Below are 18,810 nucleotides of genomic sequence, written 5' to 3' on the forward strand. Positions count from 1 at the left end.
CAGAGTAGTCGGTTAGTGACTATGATCCTTCTCATGGAGTTCTGGCACAATATGTGGTATACTCCTTAGCATTCACTTGTAGATTGTGGGGAATCGGACAATAGTCCTTCCTACCAAGTTCATTACCAGATGACTTCTGAACCAATCGACAGTGAGTTTTTAGATTCTTTGTATATGAGATTTTGCGACCGTTAGGTTAAATGATCTTGTGAGGATCACCTTACTTAGTAGGCACATTTCTTCTTATAGCTGAACACATAATTATTATGAGGATCATACACTTATATTCATCGACTCTCTGCGTAGTTTGTATCTAAGACGGTGCCGACTGCTAGAATAAACTACTAAGGGTTATTTCAAAACTTAAAGTCGATGGTTTTGGTATAACGGGTATTCAAATCGGTTATGTATACTCGGGGGTTTTAGAGTGTTGCGATAATAAGGATATTGACTAATTCAGTTTCGGTTCGTTGAGTGATTGAGTAGCTTCGTATTTCTTGAACGTGTGGGGGTTTGCGTTTATGGTTTAGGAGCAAAAAATTTTTGTTATGGCTCAAGAAAATGGAAGAAATTGAAATAACTACGGAATTATACATATAAGACTTAAATTCCATAAATATTCTTTTATTGAATTAGAAAAACATTACAAGGAAGGGAAATAAACTGAAGGGAAATAAAACTAAAGGAAATATAAATAATACGACTCCCCCAGACTTAGATGATGCAATGTCCTCAGTGCATAAGAACTACTCCTCATTGTTGCGGTTTCGAGAACTGCTCGCGCCTCTTGTACGAACACGGCGATGTCTATCAGGAGAGTCATTAACACGAATGTCAAGATCATGCAAATATGTGGCAATTTCAGCGTATTGACTTTCGTTCCTAATAGCATAGTCACGGTGCTCCTGTTGCATCTCTCGGATGAGCCTAATTGTTTCAGTTTGGTTTGTCTGCATAGCTTGAACGAGTTGATCTTGGCGTTGAATAGCAGCATACATGGCTTCAAGAGTGATAGGCGGAGGGTTGTTTGGAGGAGGTTGGTTGACATCAGCTTGTCCTTGGTTGAGCTCTTCTTCATTTGCATCCATAGGTTCATTAGGATGATCAGGTTGGTTATCTTGAGGATTGTCTTCAATAAGCCTCCAACGCTGAACATAACGGATGTTGATTCTTTCAGGACATGGAAGGATGACATAAGGAATCAGAACTTTGTTGACGACCAAGGTGTATCGGCCATCATGGCGTGGCGAAACCAAGTGGGAGTCACGGCAATAGGTGAGGTCAAGTGATTGAGCAGGCATCATGAGATGAGAGAGTGAAAGGAGCTCGTCACCAAGACCTAAAGCACAGGCCAAGGAAGTAATAATTCCGCCAAACAAAAAGGGATTTGTAGCGGGGGCGTTGACACAGCCTTGGATGTGTTGGAGCATAAACGGTGCGGCATTAAAACGGATGTTGTTTAGCGCACAGTAAAGGAAGAATAGTTCATGTTGATTTACCTTGTGGTTGTTGGATCGCGCAAAAATAGTATGCCCCAAAACACGTTGAAAATAACGTATAGCGGGGTTTTGAATGTGAGAAGCATGTAGGGCCCTCCAACCAGTTTGAACTTCGCCAGTGAGGTGAAACCATAGGTCGAAGGCATGTTGTTCCCATGAACGACCATTGAGTTCTTGAAAGATATTGCGGAGAGCATTCGGTGATGTATTGAAATTCAAGTAAGTAGCCACAACTTCTTGATCCAGTGTATATTCACGGTTGAACATCCTAAATTGGATGCTACCGGTTGAGAGTGGTTGATCAGAAGGAGTGTCGTAACTGAAAGAACTCAAGAATTCTAAGACGAGCGGCTCATAAGTGGGTACGAGTTCGGTACAGAGATGGTGTAGGCTAGATTTAGTGAGTAAACGGGTAACACCATCAATGAGGCCTAGAGTTTCTAGACATTCGGTGTTCACAAATTTTGTGGGAACAACCGAACGTTCGTAGAAAGCGAGGTATTTGGTTCTTTGAGCATCATTGTCGTCTTCGCGGAATATAATATTGTTAAGGTTAGGGGGTGGTCTCTCAGGACGCACACTACGGATGATTGAACGTGGAGGCATGATGAGTTTGAAGATGAAAAATAAAGATGGTATTAGAATGGTAGAAAAGAAATAGTATGAAGGTTGTGAAGAATAAGAGTGGTGGTGGTGTGGTTTTATAGTGAGGTTTGAAAATGGTGTGGTAAATGGAGAATTAAATATGGATTAATGGTGGTGTTTGAATTTTGAATAGAATAGAGAAATGGGAAATGAATGGAGTTTAAGAGGTGAATGATGGAGGATGAATGAGGTTAATGGAGTTTAAATGGAATAAATAGGGGAAGAATGAGGAGAATGAATTTTGAAATTCAAATTCAAAATTCAAGAGGGAGAGAGGAATGGTCTGCGTGGTCAAATGCAGACTGCTAGCCTTGGGAGACGTGCGTCTCAGGCAGTCAGTCTGCTGGGGCAGAGCATGGAGACGTGCGTCTCCTGTCCTTGCATGCTGAGGTCTGGTCCCACAGAGGTGGAGACGGGCGTCTCCTGTGACATGCAAGTGGGTCACGCATGCAGGTGACCAGACAGTGCTGACTGATACCATTAATAGCAAAAAGGTGTCCATCAGTTCAGAACAGTGTCGAATTTCAATACCATTAACAGCAAAAAGTGATAGCCAGGCAAATATATATAGCAGTTAATAGCAGTGTAATATAACACAACAGCAGTAGTGAATAAAATATTGCATTTTAAAATTAAATCAGTACTGAGTGTTAACAATAGCAGAATGGAAAAGTGCAGAAAAAATGAAAATCTAAACTAGAAATAGAAATTACTAAAACTAGAAATAAAAATCTAATAATCTAATACGGTAACATCTAGCCACGTCTATTGTTGTTCTGATTAGACTGAATGTGTTTGAAAACTTCGTCGAACTGAGCATTGACGGTGTCGATGAAATCGAAGAAATGCATTTGCAAAGTGTGAAGCTCGTTGCGCACATGTTGTACATCTTGTTGTAGCGCATTGATTGCTTGTTCGTGCGTATTCAGACTAGGCATTCTTTGATTCACCGATGCGGTGGATGTAGCGGGTTGTTGTTGCTCGACCTCGACATCAGTCATATCAACAGTGTGATCTTCAACGGAATCTTCAGAACGAGTTTCAGGTTCATACTCAGATACAGGCTCGTCAATAGGAAGAGGTTCATAATCAGGAATGGGTTCATCAACAGGAAGAGGTTCATAATAACCAGGAGGTGTTTCAGGTTCCGATTCAGATGCAGGCATTTCCTCATCAAAATGTTCATAAGCTTGAGGAGTCTCAGGTGATGGCTCTCTCTCAGGAATCTGACCATAGTAAAGCCAGTTGGTAGGGTTGTGCACACTTGTCTTAGGATTCGGTAAGGTGAACTGATACCAAACTTTGTTATCAATGAGCAATTCAAAACGATCAGGTCCAAGATTACCGATGATACCTCGATTAAAGCAGAAATTGATGTCCATAGAGGTATGGGTACCAAAAGGTGTCAATCTAAGCAAAGGCACTCTCATTCCTATGGCATTAGCGATCATAGTGACAAATCCGCCAATCCTAATGGGTGAAACTTCGTCTTGCGTGATGCGCTCGAAGTTTGTTAGCATGAATGCGATGGCATTGACCGGACGATTCTGAGATGTACAAAACATGATGAACAACTCTTCTCTAGTTACTTCAGTGACATTATCTGGTTTGCCAAAAATATAGTGAGCAAGGATTTTGTGAAAGTAGCGGAAAGCAGGATTGTGGATATTCTCAGATTGAAATTCATTCTCTTCAGGGTTGTCGTTTCCAGTAATCTTGCCCCAGTATTTTTCCAACTCCCAGTATGGAAGATTTTCTTCAGCTACTTGGGCGTATGCATCAGGTCCATGAGGTAGTTCTAACATTTCAGCAAAATCTCGGATGCAGAAATTAAACTCCATACCAAAGAGTCTAAAGAGAATAACTCCTTTTTTCAGCCCTTGTCCACAGTTTGGAAGATAGGTCAGGGAGCTCAGGAATTCCAGAGTGAGCTTCCGATAAGTGCTAAACTTGCGGAACAAGTGAGAACCAGTCCAACCGATTTGGTTAAGCAGGTGTAGGATGCTTTCTTCGATACCAAGCTTCGCCATAGTTGGTTGGTGAGGATAGCAAGTCAATTCCATGTGTCTTTCAGCCAGCTTGTTAAATCTTGCTTCTTGTCCTCTACCACGGAACACAACTTCCATATTGTCAACTTCTTGCATCGTAGTTAGTAATTAAATGAAAAACCTAGAAGTTGAAAATATTAGGATAAGTTAGAATTAGGCTAGTGTTAATTTAAAATAAATAGAAAAAAAAAATTAAAATTAAGCTTAGGTAACAAGTTATAATAATAGATATAATTATAACGGAAATATTTTCTCAAATCAAGATAGTAGTTATAATTATAATAATTATTATAAGATGTATGAAAAATCAAAAATGATTAAAATTAAAATTAAAAATAGAATAAAGTTTTAAAAATGAAAAATAAAAATAAAATAAAAAATATAGAAAAATTAAAGTTCTAATAAAATAAAATAGAAGAATAAATAAATGTGGGTTGTCTCCCACCAAGCGCTTTGTTTAATGTCGTAAGCTCGACGATTTAAAAATAGAAAACTAATTTTTCGAAAAAAACGGGCAGTTCGTCAAGTTTAAAAACTTCGATGTTTTCATCGTATTCGAGATGATGGTAATACTTAAGACGTTGCCCATTTACGACAAAAGGTTTGACGGTTTCGCCTTTGATTTCTATCGCTCCACTCGGAAATATGTTAGTTACTTCGAAAGGGCCAGACCATCTAGATCGTAACTTACCAGGAAATAATTTTAGCCTAGAATTAAATAAGAGCACTTTATCGCCTATGCTAAAATTTTTCCTAGATATACGCTTGTCGTGCCATTTTTTCGTTCGCTCTTTATAGATTTTGGCGTTTTCGTAAGCGTCTTGTCTAAGTTCTTCTAATTCGTTTATGTCTAGAAGTCGTTTCTCACCAGCGGCAGTGTAGTTTAGGTTTAAGTTCTTAATGGCCCAATAGGCTTTATGTTCTAGCTCTACTGGTAGGTGGCATGATTTTCCATAAACGAGTTTGAATGGGGTAGTTCCTATTGGAGTTTTGAAAGCTGTTCTATAAGCCCATAAAGCTTCATTTAGCTTGGTTGACCAATCTTTCCTCGATATAGCAACAGTTTTCTCTAATATTTGTTTTATTTCACGGTTAGATACTTCTACTTGACCGCTTGTTTGTGGATGATATGGTGTGGCTATTCGATGATTTACTCCATATTTTCGAAGGAGTTTCTCAAGTATTCTTGAAATGAAATGGGAACCACCATCGCTAATTACCAATCTTGGCACACCGAACCTAGGAAAGATGACGTTTTTGAAAAGTTTAATAACTACTCGTGTATCGTTTGTAGGAGAGGCGATAGCTTCTATCCATTTTGAAACATAGTCGACGGCTACGAGTATATATTGATTTCCAAACGATGACGGAAACGGTCCCATGAAGTCTATTCCCCAGACGTCAAATATTTCTACTTCTAGAATGCCTTTTTGAGGCATTTCATCGCGTCTTGAAATGTTTCCAGTTCGTTGGCATCTATCACAGCTTAGTACAGCAAAATAGACGTCTTTCCACAGGTTGGGCCAGAAAAGTCCAGATTGAAGGATTTTGGCGCAGGTTCTAGATGTGCTATGGTGTCCTCCACACGGTGCAGAATGACAGTGTGTTATTATGCTTCTTATCTCTTCCTCGGGTACACAACGTCTAAAGATTCCATCGGGGCCTCTTTTGAAAAGGAGTGGGTCGTCCCAATAGTAATGTTTTAGGTCATGGAAGAATTTCTTTTTCTGTTGGTAGCTTAGATCAGGAGGAAGCACACCAGCAGCTAGGTAATTTACGAAATCTGCATACCAAGGTGCGTCAGATCGGGCTAAAGCTATTTCAGCTAATTTCTCGGTTTCAGAGTTTGGATGGTATGGTTCGAATTCATTTGCTTCTAATTGGGCGATGAGTCTTTCATAAGGGAAATCATCGTCAATTGGTACTTGTTCGGGTTTCAGATTTTCCAATCGAGAGAGGTGATCTGCTACGACATTTTCAGTGCCTTTCTTATCTTTAATTTCCAGGTCGAATTCTTGTAGTAACAAGATCCATCTCAAAAGTCTTGGTTTAGCGTCCTTTTTGGTTAGGAGGTACCTAATGGCGGCGTGGTCAGTGTATATGATTATTTTGGCTCCTACCAGGTAAGAACGGAATTTGTCTAATGCGAATACGACAGCTACTAGTTCTTTTTCTGTCGTGGCATAATTCATCTGAGCTTCGTCTAGGGTTCTACTCGCATAATATATGACATGTAGTTTCTTATCCTTTCTTTGTCCTAGAACGGCTCCTACAGCATAATCACTTGCGTCACACATTATTTCGAAAGGCTCATTCCAGTCGGGAGGTTGCATAATTGGCGCAGAGATCAATGCTTGTTTAAGCGTTTGAAATGCTTCAGTGCATTTATCGGTGAAAACAAATTCGGCGTCTTTCATGAGTAGTTCAGTTAAGGGTTTGGTTATTTTAGAGAAATCCTTAATGAAGCGTCGGTAAAAACCAGCATGTCCCAGAAAACTTCTTATTTCTCTAACGGTTTTGGGAGGTTGAAGGTTTTCGATAATTTCGATTTTTGCTTTATCAACTTCGATTCCTCTATCGGATACGATGTGTCCAAGTACAATTCCTTGTCGAACCATGAAATGGCATTTTTCCCAATTAAGGACTAGGTTTACGCTTACGCATCGTTTAAGCACCATTTCAAGGTTTTCTAAACATGTTTCAAAACTTCCTCCACAGACAGAGAAGTCGTCCATAAAGACCTCCATTATTCCATCTAGGAAGTCGGCAAATATTGCCATCATGCATCTTTGGAAGGTCGCGGGTGCATTGCAGAGTCCAAAAGGCATTCGTCTATAGGCGAATGTACCATAAGGACAGGTGAATGTGGTCTTCTCTTGGTCGTCAGGGTGGATAGGAATTTGGAAAAATCCGGAGTATCCATCCAGATAACAAAAATGTGAGTGTTTAGCTAGGCGTTCGAGCATTTGATCTATGAAAGGTAAAGGGAAATGGTCTTTTCGGGTAGCTTTATTTAGCTTCCTATAGTCAATGCACATCCTCCATCCAGTTTGGGTACGTTGTGCTACAGATTCTCCTTTTGCGTTAGTGATTACAGTGACTCCTCCTTTCTTTGGTACGACGTGAACAGGGCTAACCCATTTACTATCAGATATAGGATATATTATTCCAGCTTCTAGCAGTTTTTGGATTTCCTTTTTAACCACATCGCTCATAATAGGATTTATTCGCCTTTGATGTTCCCTAGAGGTTTTACTATCGTCTTCGAGCATAATGCGGTGCATACACAGAGAAGGGCTTATACCTTTCAGATCTGATATGTTGTATCCTAAAGCGGTAGGGTATTTTCTTAGGACATTAAGTAATTTTTCAGTCTCGGTTCGTCCCAAGTTGGCGTTCACTATAACAGGTCGGTTTAGTTCTTCGTCTAGAAATTCGTATCTAAGATCGGTAGGAAGTGTCTTCAGCTCTATAGCAGGTTTCTTTGGTCCAGGTATAGGATCAGGGGTTAAAGCTAAGCATTCACTCAGGTGGTTATCTTGATATTCCTCACGCCAGTTGTCATCTTCAAAAATTGGCGGCATAGGAATTCTTAGGGTTTCGGTTTCCTTATTTGGTTCGGATTTTATTTCCTTGACACACTCGTCGATTATGTCAGCAGAACAGCATGTGTCAATTATAGAAGGTGCTTTTAGGAATTGGGAAAGGATAAATTCTATTTTCTCTCCTCCTACTTCGAAAGTAAGCTTTCCTCGCTTTACATCTATAATTGCACCAGCGGTCGCTAAAAATGGTCTTCCTAAAATGATCGGGATGTTAGAATCTTCTTGGATATCCATAATGATGAAGTCAGTCGGGATGTAGAATTGACCTACACGAACAGGGATATTCTCTAACATTCCTACAGGATATTTGACTGAACGGTCTGCTAGTTGAAGAGACATTCTTGTTGCTTTAAGCTCACCTAGATTGAGTTTCTTACAGGTCGAAAGAGGCATCAAACTAACACTAGCTCCTAAATCGCACAAGGCTTTCTCTATGATGGTTTTTCCAATTACGCAGGGTATAGAGAAACTACCAGGGTCTTTCAGTTTTGGAGGCATGTTGTTTTGGATGATAGCGCTACATTCAGCGGTAAGCGTTATAGTTTCGTTATCCTCGAGTTTCTTTTTGTTTGATAAGATTTCTTTTAAGAACTTAGCGTACGAAGGCATCTCAGTTATGGCTTCTGTGAATGGTATGGTTATGTTTAATTGCTTCAGAAGTTCTACAAATCTTTTAAATTGCGCTTCGGTTTTTGATTTGGCTAATCTTTGAGGGTAAGGAATTGGTGGCTTGTAAGGTGGTGGTGGAACATAAGGTTTCTCTTTTTCGGGTTCCACTTCGTTATTGTTCTCACCAGTCTTAGCAGTTTGTTCGTCGGTTGTTTTCTTTTGGGTTTCCTTTGGCTCTTGTTGTGACATGGGTACGTTTTGGGTTCTAGGATCTATGGGTCCTCGTAATTAGTTCCACTTCGTAGTGTTATCGCGTTCGCATGTCCTTTAGGATTAGGTTGTGGTTGAGCAGGAAACGTGCCAGCAGGGGCAGCAGTAGGTGCTTGTTGTTGAGCTACTTGTGAGATTTGAGTTTCTAACATTTTGTTATGCGTAGCTAAAGCATCTACTTTGTTCGATAGTTGTTTTAGTTGCTCGCTATTGTGGATGTTTTGATTCAGGAAGTCTTTATTGGTTTGTTGTTGGGAAGCTATGAAGTTCTCCATCATGATTTCTAGGTTTGACTTCCTAGGGGTGTTTTGAGCAGCTACAGGCGCTTTTTGGTAGCCAGGTGGTACAGCAGGTGCTTGTCCAGGCGCGTACAACGCATTGTTGTTCTTATAAGAAAAGTTCGGGTGGTTTTTCCATCCAGGGTTGTACGTGTTAGAAAAAGGGTTTCCTTGAGCGTAATTTACTTGATCAGATGGGACTCCAGTCAAGAGTTGGCATTCAGCAACTACATGCCCAGTCAATCCACAAATCTCGCAGTTAGGTGCTACAGCGGCAGCGGTGGCTGAAGGAGTGATGGTCAAATTCTCGATCTTTTGAGTTAAAGCGTCTACTTTAGCGTTAACGCGGTCTATACCACTAATTTCGTACATTCCTCCTTTGGTTTGGGCTTTCTCTAGAGCGGCGCGTTCTCCTCCCCATTGGTAATGGTTTTGTGCCATGTTCTCTATGAGTTTGTATGCTTCATCATGGGGTTTGTCCATTAATGCTCCGCCAGCAGCGGCATCTATAGTCATTTTAGTGTTATATAAGAGACCACCATAAAAGGTATGGATGATCAGCCATGGTTCGAGTCCATGATGAGGGCATATTCTAAGCATGTCCTTGTAACGTTCCCAAGCTTCGAAAAGCGATTCGTTATCTTTCTGGGTAAATCCGTTGATTTGACCTCTAAGCATAGCAGTTTTGCTAGGCGGAAAGTATCTTGCTAAGAATACTTTCTTCAATTCGTCCCACGTAGTTATGGAATTGGAAGGCAGGGATTGAAGCCACGCTCTCGCTCTATCTCTCAAGGAGAAAGGAAAAAGGCGTAATCGAATAGCTTCGGAACTAACGTTGTTGGCTTTGATAGTGTCGGCGTATTGCACGAACACAGATAAATGGAGATTGGGGTCGTCTACAGGGCTTCCAGAGAATTGATTCTGTTGAACAGCTTGGACCAGTGAAGGTTTCAGCTCGAAATTGTTTGCTTCAATCGCAGGTGGTGCGATACTTGAATGCGGTTCAGCGCGCGAAGGAGCGGCATAGTCTCTAAGAGGACGAATAGCAGCCATCTCTAACTTCGGGGTGATTTGATTGATTTGATCAGTAAAAATCAATTCCTGATTAATCGGGATTTCTGCTACTTCGGGAAGGTTGCGAGCTCGACGTTTAACGTTAATGAAACGTTCGATCTCGTTAATTCGTTGTATTAAGTCTCCTCCTTGTGAACGAGTATTTGGCATACAATCGTTCAAAAAGAAAGGGAAGAATTTTCCTAGTCTCTACGGTGTAACAGTGAGTTACGATATCGACTTAAATAGTCCCCGGCAACGGCGCCAAAAACTTGATCGCGACTTTACGTGTCTATAAATCTGATAACTGCAAGTGCACAGTCGTGTCGTGTAGTTTTAAAAGATATCGAATCCACAGGGACTATGAATCGATCTACCGTTATCTAAGGTTACTATGTAAAGCTAGGAGTACTAAAATTTCGATTGTTCCTAAGGGAAAGTGATTGTGAGAGAATAAAGAATAATAATAAAAGACAGGTATCAGTATGTATTTCGTTTAACTAAAGGTAATCCGAAGGTCCATTGGCTTTTGCATAATTAAATTAAAAATCTTTACTAATTGCAATTGGTTAAAAATCCTCGTCTCAAACTTTCGCTCTGTTGAGTCAGACTACTATCCTAATCCTAATGTACGCTTTCGCCATCCCATTAGATTTTAGAAGAGCTTTTTGGAAACAATGTAATTAATAAAATGCCTATTTTACGAGGTCGTTATCTATTTAAATCTCCTAATCTCAAACTTTCGCTCTGTTGACTCGGAACATGCTAATATCCCTAACGTACGCTTTCGCCATCCCGCTCGAGTGTAAAAACAATTTTTGAAAATAAATAAGTTCCAATTAGTTTTAATACGCTTTCGCCATCCTTAAAACTAATGTCCTATGTCTACTATCCAGTTAAAGATCTCAAACTTTCGCTCTATTGATTTTAACCTTTGACCGTCCTAATCCCTCAAACTTTCGCTCTATTGGTTTTAAGACTTACTAATCAAACTAGACATATAAACCAAAAATAAGTGATAATTAATAAAACATAATTTAAGCCAATTTATTTCGGACCCCTACGGTTAACTTACTTTACATACCGACACCTTTAGTATTTTAGCCAGACATATTAATACGATTAAACATGCATAAATCGGTTCGGTTCATAATAATAAGCATATTAAATGGCATATAATATATCATGCAAATAAATAATATAAATAAGGCGGTAAATAAAAAACCTGAATTAAAATAAATCTGGATTGAATTGAATCTTGAAGTACTCGAACTTCCACCACAGGTTGGCTGGATCGTTCTTCGGAATTTAAATGGCAGAAAATAAAAACAAGGAAAATAAAGCGATAAACCTAACGTAAGGCTAGATCTATGAAAAGTTCACAACAATTTCCAGTGTAGAAATCGTTGTGAGAAAATAGACGGTTAAATGAAAGCAGAATAAGGAAAAGCAGTTCGCGGTACAATTTCGGCAGCACTTCGTTGGCAGGAAATCGGACCCTTTGGAAGTGGGATAGCAGGTCCTATTTATAGGAGGAGGTTTTCAGTTGGAATCCGAGAATTGAGGAACTTTCTGCAGACTGGGCGTGGAGACGTGGGTCTCCGTTTCTTCAGGAAGACTTGAGACGTGCGTCTCAAGTGGAGAAAATCTTGGGCAGTTGGAGACGGGCGTCTCCTCTTGGTGACGTGGCTGAAGAGAACGTGGAGACGTGCGTCTCCACTTGCTTGCAGGTCTGGGCCACGCGCCTTTTGATTCATGGTGGGCTGAATATCTCTTTTGGGCCTTTTTGGGTCCTAATTGCACCCTTCTTTCACTTCAGCACTCCCTTTTCATCTTTTAGGCATAAATATTGGTCATTTAAGCTCAATTTTCTTTCCTTTTCGCAAATAGTCGAAATTGAAGTGTAAAACCTGAAATAAAGCAAATACACGCGTAATATCATAATAAATTAACATAATAAACGGAAAATGCTATAAATATCTATGGATTTTAGGATAAATATACGATATAAAATCGTGTTATCATAAAGGTTCCTGGAAAGGATTTGAGAGTGGCATTGACACCATCTGATACTGAGTGACCTTTACAACGTGCCCCAGGTGATGGGCTTGCCCCATGGACTATTCAACGTCTTTGAGAGATTCCATGAATCCTGATGAGATTGCCCCATGTAAATGGGATAATGACGGCTCATGCCCTGTGTACACCTTAGCTATCTCAGTCATGTGTAAGAGATGCTTCTTCTTTCGACAAGCTTTTAAAAGCTACTTCGTCAGTCAGTAGGATTTTTAGACATTAGCCATGCCCCATGCAACTTCTCTCTGATGTTTAAACATCTGAATCCACATAGACAAGTGTACTTTGTAATGAAATTCATATGATGCGAATGCATATGTCTGTCTTGAAAGCTAAAAAACATTTTTGAGTAAAACAAAGTTTTTTTTTTGTAAGAAAGTGATATCAACTCAAGAGTTATAGTAGACCTTAAGGAGTCGGGATACCTTTGGTAACGGCATGCTTTTCGAACTAACCATGCTTCAGTTAGGACTTTTAAGGGTTGTAATGTGGCCTGGTTCACGGTTTAAAGAAACAAAGGATAAAGGCTCAAAGTTTATTTGTACCCATCCCAATCTTCGTGATGTTCTCCAGTCCTATGCTCAGTTGACTATGCATTTAGTCTTCAAAAAGACTTTGGGAATATTGATATTTTTGATGGTTCAAAAACCAGAAGTTTATTTTGCAAAGGCAGTCATCCTCCTTTTTTTTGTAATATCTTTCCTTTTGTTGAAGGTACATAGTGACCTCTTTTCGACTTTGTTATCCCTAACTTTTGCATGAACTGTTCGTTTTAAAACTACAGTCAGCGGGATGCCCCAATTTTGCCTAAGTCTCCTTAATAGGTTTTGACTTAGCAGGCCCTTGCATTGCTTTCTTTTTCTTTGCGGACATTGACTGCCGGACTTAATGATGACGGAGAACCATCGGTGATTATGTTCAAAGGAACAACTTGGAATAATTAAGTTAACTGAGCAACTACCCTTCCCCAGGTTATATATTAAGGGTTTTATTTTATATGAAGGAAAACTCCTACTTCTTTGGGCTCAAAGGGGTTGACGAGGGATTAACATCCTTATATCTTCGTTATTTAGGAATTGAAACAATGCCTGTACATCGTCAACACAGTCTGTTCGAAAGCGTAATGTATGAAATTGTGGTATCGTTTTCGTCATTCTCCCTCAAAAGGTGTACGACTTTAATCGAGAGTTGAATATCACAAAGAAGAAAACCGAGTAAAAACACAGTTTTAAATATAGTGAGAACACTAGGAATGAATCAAGACAAACGTAAGCAATGCATTAATGATTGTTGTAAAGTACATAGCATATGTCATAAGACTAATGTTTAAACAAACGGAAAGAAATTGTGAATGAAAACAAAACTAATGATCTAAGAAATCCTTCTTCTAGCCACCTTGATTTGTTCACTGTCCTTGGAGTCTTCCCCAGAGTTAGGGATAGACTGTTATGTCTGAGGTGTTTGGTTTGTGTTGTCCACCTCTTGCACTCCATATTGTAGATCCAGGTAATCATCATCCCTAGGGACATTGCTAGCAGGAATGCGAACTGTGCGGGTTGTCCCTTTCGTTTGTAGAGTGGGGACAAATCCTTCTTGGGAGGTCTCTCCTTTCTCTTGGAACTGGATAGCTCTCCTGACAGAGCGGGCCTGAGGTCTGTCCTTAGCCGGGCCAAAGCCTGAAACAAATCCTAGAGGCGGGTTTTCGTCATCGGGGATCTCATCCTGAACCAGGGTATCCCTAGACTGAACCTCTTTTGCTTTTTCTTTTTCGTCCCTGAGGGCCCTCATGAATTCTAGCATCTGAGCCATACCTCCTTTAACCTCTTCCATACTAACCTTTAGTTGATCCACTTCCTCACGAAGGGCGGCTTGATTCTGTTCCAGCTGATCCATTGATTTCTTCTGCTGAAACCTTGTTTGATAATATGGTCGGGATGTTAGATTATCCTTCCCAATGGTCCTTTATTCTGGGGATAGAAGAGGAATCTTCTCTTAATGTCATGAAAATGATGTGTATGCCATGCATGACATGCATGATATTCTTTTTTCTTTTTTTTTCCCTTTTTTTTTTGAATAAAATATGATGCAAGAATGCCCATGATGTATGATTAATGAAAAAGGAAATAAATAAAAAAAGATCAACACATATATATATATATATATATATATATATATATATATATATATATATATATATATATATATATATATATATATATACATATAGCACATAATCACATAGGTTCATAGGTTCGACGTAGCGGCTATTGGGAGCCAACCCTTTTTTTTTATGGGGTTCTAGAAGGTCTCATGGGGTCGTTCGTAGCCTCCGAGACTTTTTCGTCTCTTCGGATTTTGGAACAACTCATTTTATCCATGAGGTTCGAATTTTTGGGGTAGGTTCCCGGAGAGATCAGCTAAGTATCCAGTCCAGCCCTCCACAAAGTCAAGCTTCGTTTCGGACCTTTCCAAATACCTAACCCACTCCGAGTGGAGTTATCAATGAGACTCGTAGGCGATTCATACTCCCCTATTGATCTCAAAGTTAACTCCCACACTTAGGGTTTTAACACAACATAATAACACAACAGTGCATATAATATAACATTTATGCAATTAAATGCAAATATATAAACATATATAATTAAATAATTTTAGGCAGAAATAAATAAAAATAAAACGAAACACAAACCATAAAAATGGCGAATTAGCCAAACCCTAAAAAGTTTGCCAAAAACTTAAATAGTTCGCCAGGACCTAAACCCTGCCAAAACCTAAGACCTATAGGAGCATAGTATTCACCATTTAAGTTATCCCCAGCAGAGTCGCCAGCTGTAGCAACATGCCCTAAAAATTAAGATTTAGAGTCGCCACCTATTCTGAAGGGCGAATAGGAAACCCTACGCAGTTTAGAGATCGGGGTAAGATACTATATTCAGGTCGAGGGAAGGTGTTAGGCACCCTCAACCCTTTCCTATTGGCTTTGAATCTAAGATGAAGGTTTATGGCAGAACATAAAGAAATGTGGCAAACAGAATTATAATGACATGATTAGAATTTTGGAGAGGGGGACTCGCCTTGTTGCCAAGTGCCTACGTATCTCCTTATGGAGAATCAGAGTCAACGTAGTTCGGGCACAGGATTGTACGCCTTAGAATTGATTATGAAATGGTTTGAAGGCTTTTTGAATGGCCTATCGTAGTTTTGAAATTGATTTGAAAGGCATTTTGAGTTGCCTAGGATAAAAATCCGTAGTATCGTGGTTTAGTGTGTTTTAGATGTCTTGGGCGTACAACCCTGATTTGGCACAATTAACCGCAATGATCAATAGGTTCGATCACCATAGTCAAAAGATTAGGGGTTTTGCACCATTACCAATTCAAATCGATTGATTCGATTATCACTAATAATGAATTAATGTGTTTTTATTATTTTCATGAATTTTATTTTTGTATTGTTACCCCTCATAACCGATTAATACGATTACAAATAATAACAAATTAAATTTAGAACAAGGGAGGATTAATCATCACAATCAATAAGATAATTGCAACCATTTAATCAAATAGAAATTAATTGCATTTTAATTAAATAATCATTTTAATTAAAATTATTATTGACCATCACGATTAGTTGATTTAATCGGAACGAACAATAAATTATCATTTTAAATACTAGCATCATATATTAATTTATTTATAAAAATAAATCATTATTATATGAATGAGTATTTAAAAAGAATTTAACTAAAACAAATAAATTAATTAAAATCATTTTAGTTAATAGGATTTTGATTCAGTATGAGTGGCTTGAGGGTGCATATTATAGGGGATCAGATCTTGGGCATTAGATCTGAGTTGGTAGTGGCTGAAGGGTCAGATTTTTGAGGGTGTATGGTGGAGTCACAAGATCCTGGTCATTGATCAAGATCTAAGGGTCTGCATGTATTTTGGATGAAGGAGCATGGTAAGGGGCCACGGATGACCACCGCAAGACTGTCCAATCACGTGGCCCGAAAGTGGCCACGCGTCGGTCAATGAGTGGAGGAGAAGAGATAATGCTATCTCTCATCTTACTTTCTCCAAACGCCTTTCTCTCTTCCCCATCATTCTCTCTCGGTTTCTTCCCCTCTCTTCCCTCCATCTCTTCCTCATTCTCTCACTCTCTTCAAACTGAACCCAGAAAAAAACCTCCCCACTCACCATGAACACTACCCCTTTCCACCGTAAAACCCAGTAAGACGGCGGCCTCAGATGAAGATCTTCAAGATCTTCATCTTCTATCTTCATCCCGCCTTGAACCGAATCCTTTAACCAAACTTATGAAACCCTAACCCCATTATTCAAGAACCCTAACCCAACGTGACCGAACAAGATCGTACGTGCAAATGGAATCAGAAATGTAAGCTAAGTGCAACCGGATTACCTCTTCGCTTTCAATCTCCGTCAAAATTTCTGATGCTTCTTTCTGATCTCCTCCCTCCCTTTTCTGTGCTTTGCAGGTTCCGATCAGAGATTCAAGCTTCGAGGAATTCGAGTTCGCGGCGGCGCCTAAGTGTTTTTTTCCAGAAAACCTCCTCCCCTTCATCTAATTTCCTTTTTTTATTTATAGTTAGGTTTAGATTTTATTTTAGGGAATGTTAGATTCAATTAGGGATTCGCTATTTGATCCGTTTGTAATTGATTTGTTTCAGATTTGATATCTTGTACTTCTTGATTCGATTCAATAGAAATATTTTTTTATTCCTTTAAGATTTGATTCTTGTTGATTATGTTTACGATTCGATTTCGTTTTGCTTGTGATTCATGGGCCTGGGCATGTGATGGAGATCTAGGGTTTGTGAGGATGGTGGCTGCGGCGGCCGCAGGAGGATGGAAGCTAGGGTTTGGGGCGTAGAGGAAGATGAACAGGCCCTGGGTCGGTTACGACCCGGTCCGTTGACCCGCGTGGCCCAATGCCCCCATATCTGTTTGGCCCAAAGCGCAACATACAAAACTCCACAGCCCCAATTTCCTTTCCTTAATTAATTAATTAATTAAAATAATTCTGATCCCACCAGTTAGTGATAACACTCAAAACACAGCTAACCGCTAATAATGATTAAATTAACTAAATTAATACTAATATATTAATACTACTCTTAGTTAAGATAATAATATCAATAAATTTTATGGTTAGTATATTGAAAATGAAAGGAAATGATAAGAGACAAACGAGTCTAAACTCAAATCGGGCCCAAATATTTTTCTAAACTCACCCCTTTATATACAAGGCTAATAATATTAGAAATAATAAAATGAGCAAATAAGAATGATTAGACTGATATGAATGGGTCCCGAGCATTTGTTAATTGTATATCTTTATTTAATGAAGGATGGTTTTATAAGGGATCAGGTTTAACAATAGATATGTTAAACCCCACAGCCCTCAATTTTAACATCCTCCACAAATTAAAAGACATGAATTGTATTCGGGTAAATTTTGGGGTATGACACCCTCTTTCCTACCCTTGTGTGTTTCTTACCGATAAAAAATGATTATACTTTGTTATTCCGACATTGTTTTTACAACACTTTAATTATTATTTTAGGAATATCCTAGTATTTTTCGGGCCAACGCGTATTACTTTACCCTAATTTTAGGATGTTGTATATAATATTTATATTTTTCTTTAAGAAAAAGTTAAATTAGTTATCCCAATCCTAGTTTTTAAGTTAGCATCTTAGTTAAAATCCTAGTTCATGAGCGGTAACGGGAGGAATATATGGGGACATTAATCTAATTGGGGAGATATCTTACAACAATCTTAATTGTCAATTTCAATCTTGGAATGTATCAAATACAGAAAATGCACATGACTTTATGCATAACTATTCTCATATTTCTATTAATAGCAAATTTTATGGATAATGTACTATGTAGCAACGACATTTCAATTTAATTATGTGTTTGATACGCCTCAATGTCTAACACCAAAACAAAATTGAAATATGTAGTTACATTTAATTATTCTATTGTTTTTAAAATTGCTACCTAATCATCAACATTAACGTGTGAGTGTTATGTTTGGTATTCATGTCTATTTCAGTTAAACTCTAACAAATAATTGTTACAACAATGCTTATTATACCTAAATCTGGATGTGCCTCGCTTGATTTAAGAATAGAACAATTGTGACAATTCACAATATTGTATTCATGGTTGTTTCAAGGCAGATATTTTTCATTTTATTTAAATTTGTATTCAGAATTTTGGAGATAGGAATGAGTATTGGGGTTACCTTTATGGCAGGAACATATATATCCGCCTATTCCTTTTGATTAAACACACATTTAATGTATAATGCTTCTTCGCTTTCATTAGCAAATATGATCCTATTATCACCATAATATTAGAATGTTCTATTCTGAACACACACATATTTCAATAGAAAAACATGTTGAGTTATTGGAGGACATGTGATTATTCTTGTCAAGACACTTATTTTTAGTTCTAAGGAGATTTTGGTTCTAACACGATGGAAGAGATTAATGAAAACTCTAATAGTATGAAGTCTACCAACCCAAGTCAAAATATGTCCCTCACCAGATATCTGTTTTCCTATATTTGATGTAGCTTTATATATATATATATATATATATATATATATATATATATATATATATATATATATATATATATATATATATATATATATATATATATATATATATATATTCGTGTTTTA

At 38.5% G+C, this 18,810-nt stretch overlaps 1 non-coding gene across 1 annotated transcript; it reads left to right on the top strand.

Moving 5' to 3' along the window:
- Positions 1-9,525: 9,525 nt before the first annotated feature.
- LOC131654349 (small nucleolar RNA R71) lies at positions 9,526-9,632 on the top strand. Its single transcript, XR_009299390.1, has one exon. It is a non-coding gene; the product is annotated as a small nucleolar RNA R71 (small nucleolar RNA).
- Positions 9,633-18,810: the final 9,178 nt, after the last annotated feature.

The sequence above is a fragment of the Vicia villosa genome, linkage group LG2, assembly GCF_029867415.1.
Source record: "Vicia villosa cultivar HV-30 ecotype Madison, WI linkage group LG2, Vvil1.0, whole genome shotgun sequence".
NCBI lineage: Eukaryota > Viridiplantae > Streptophyta > Magnoliopsida > Fabales > Fabaceae > Vicia > Vicia villosa.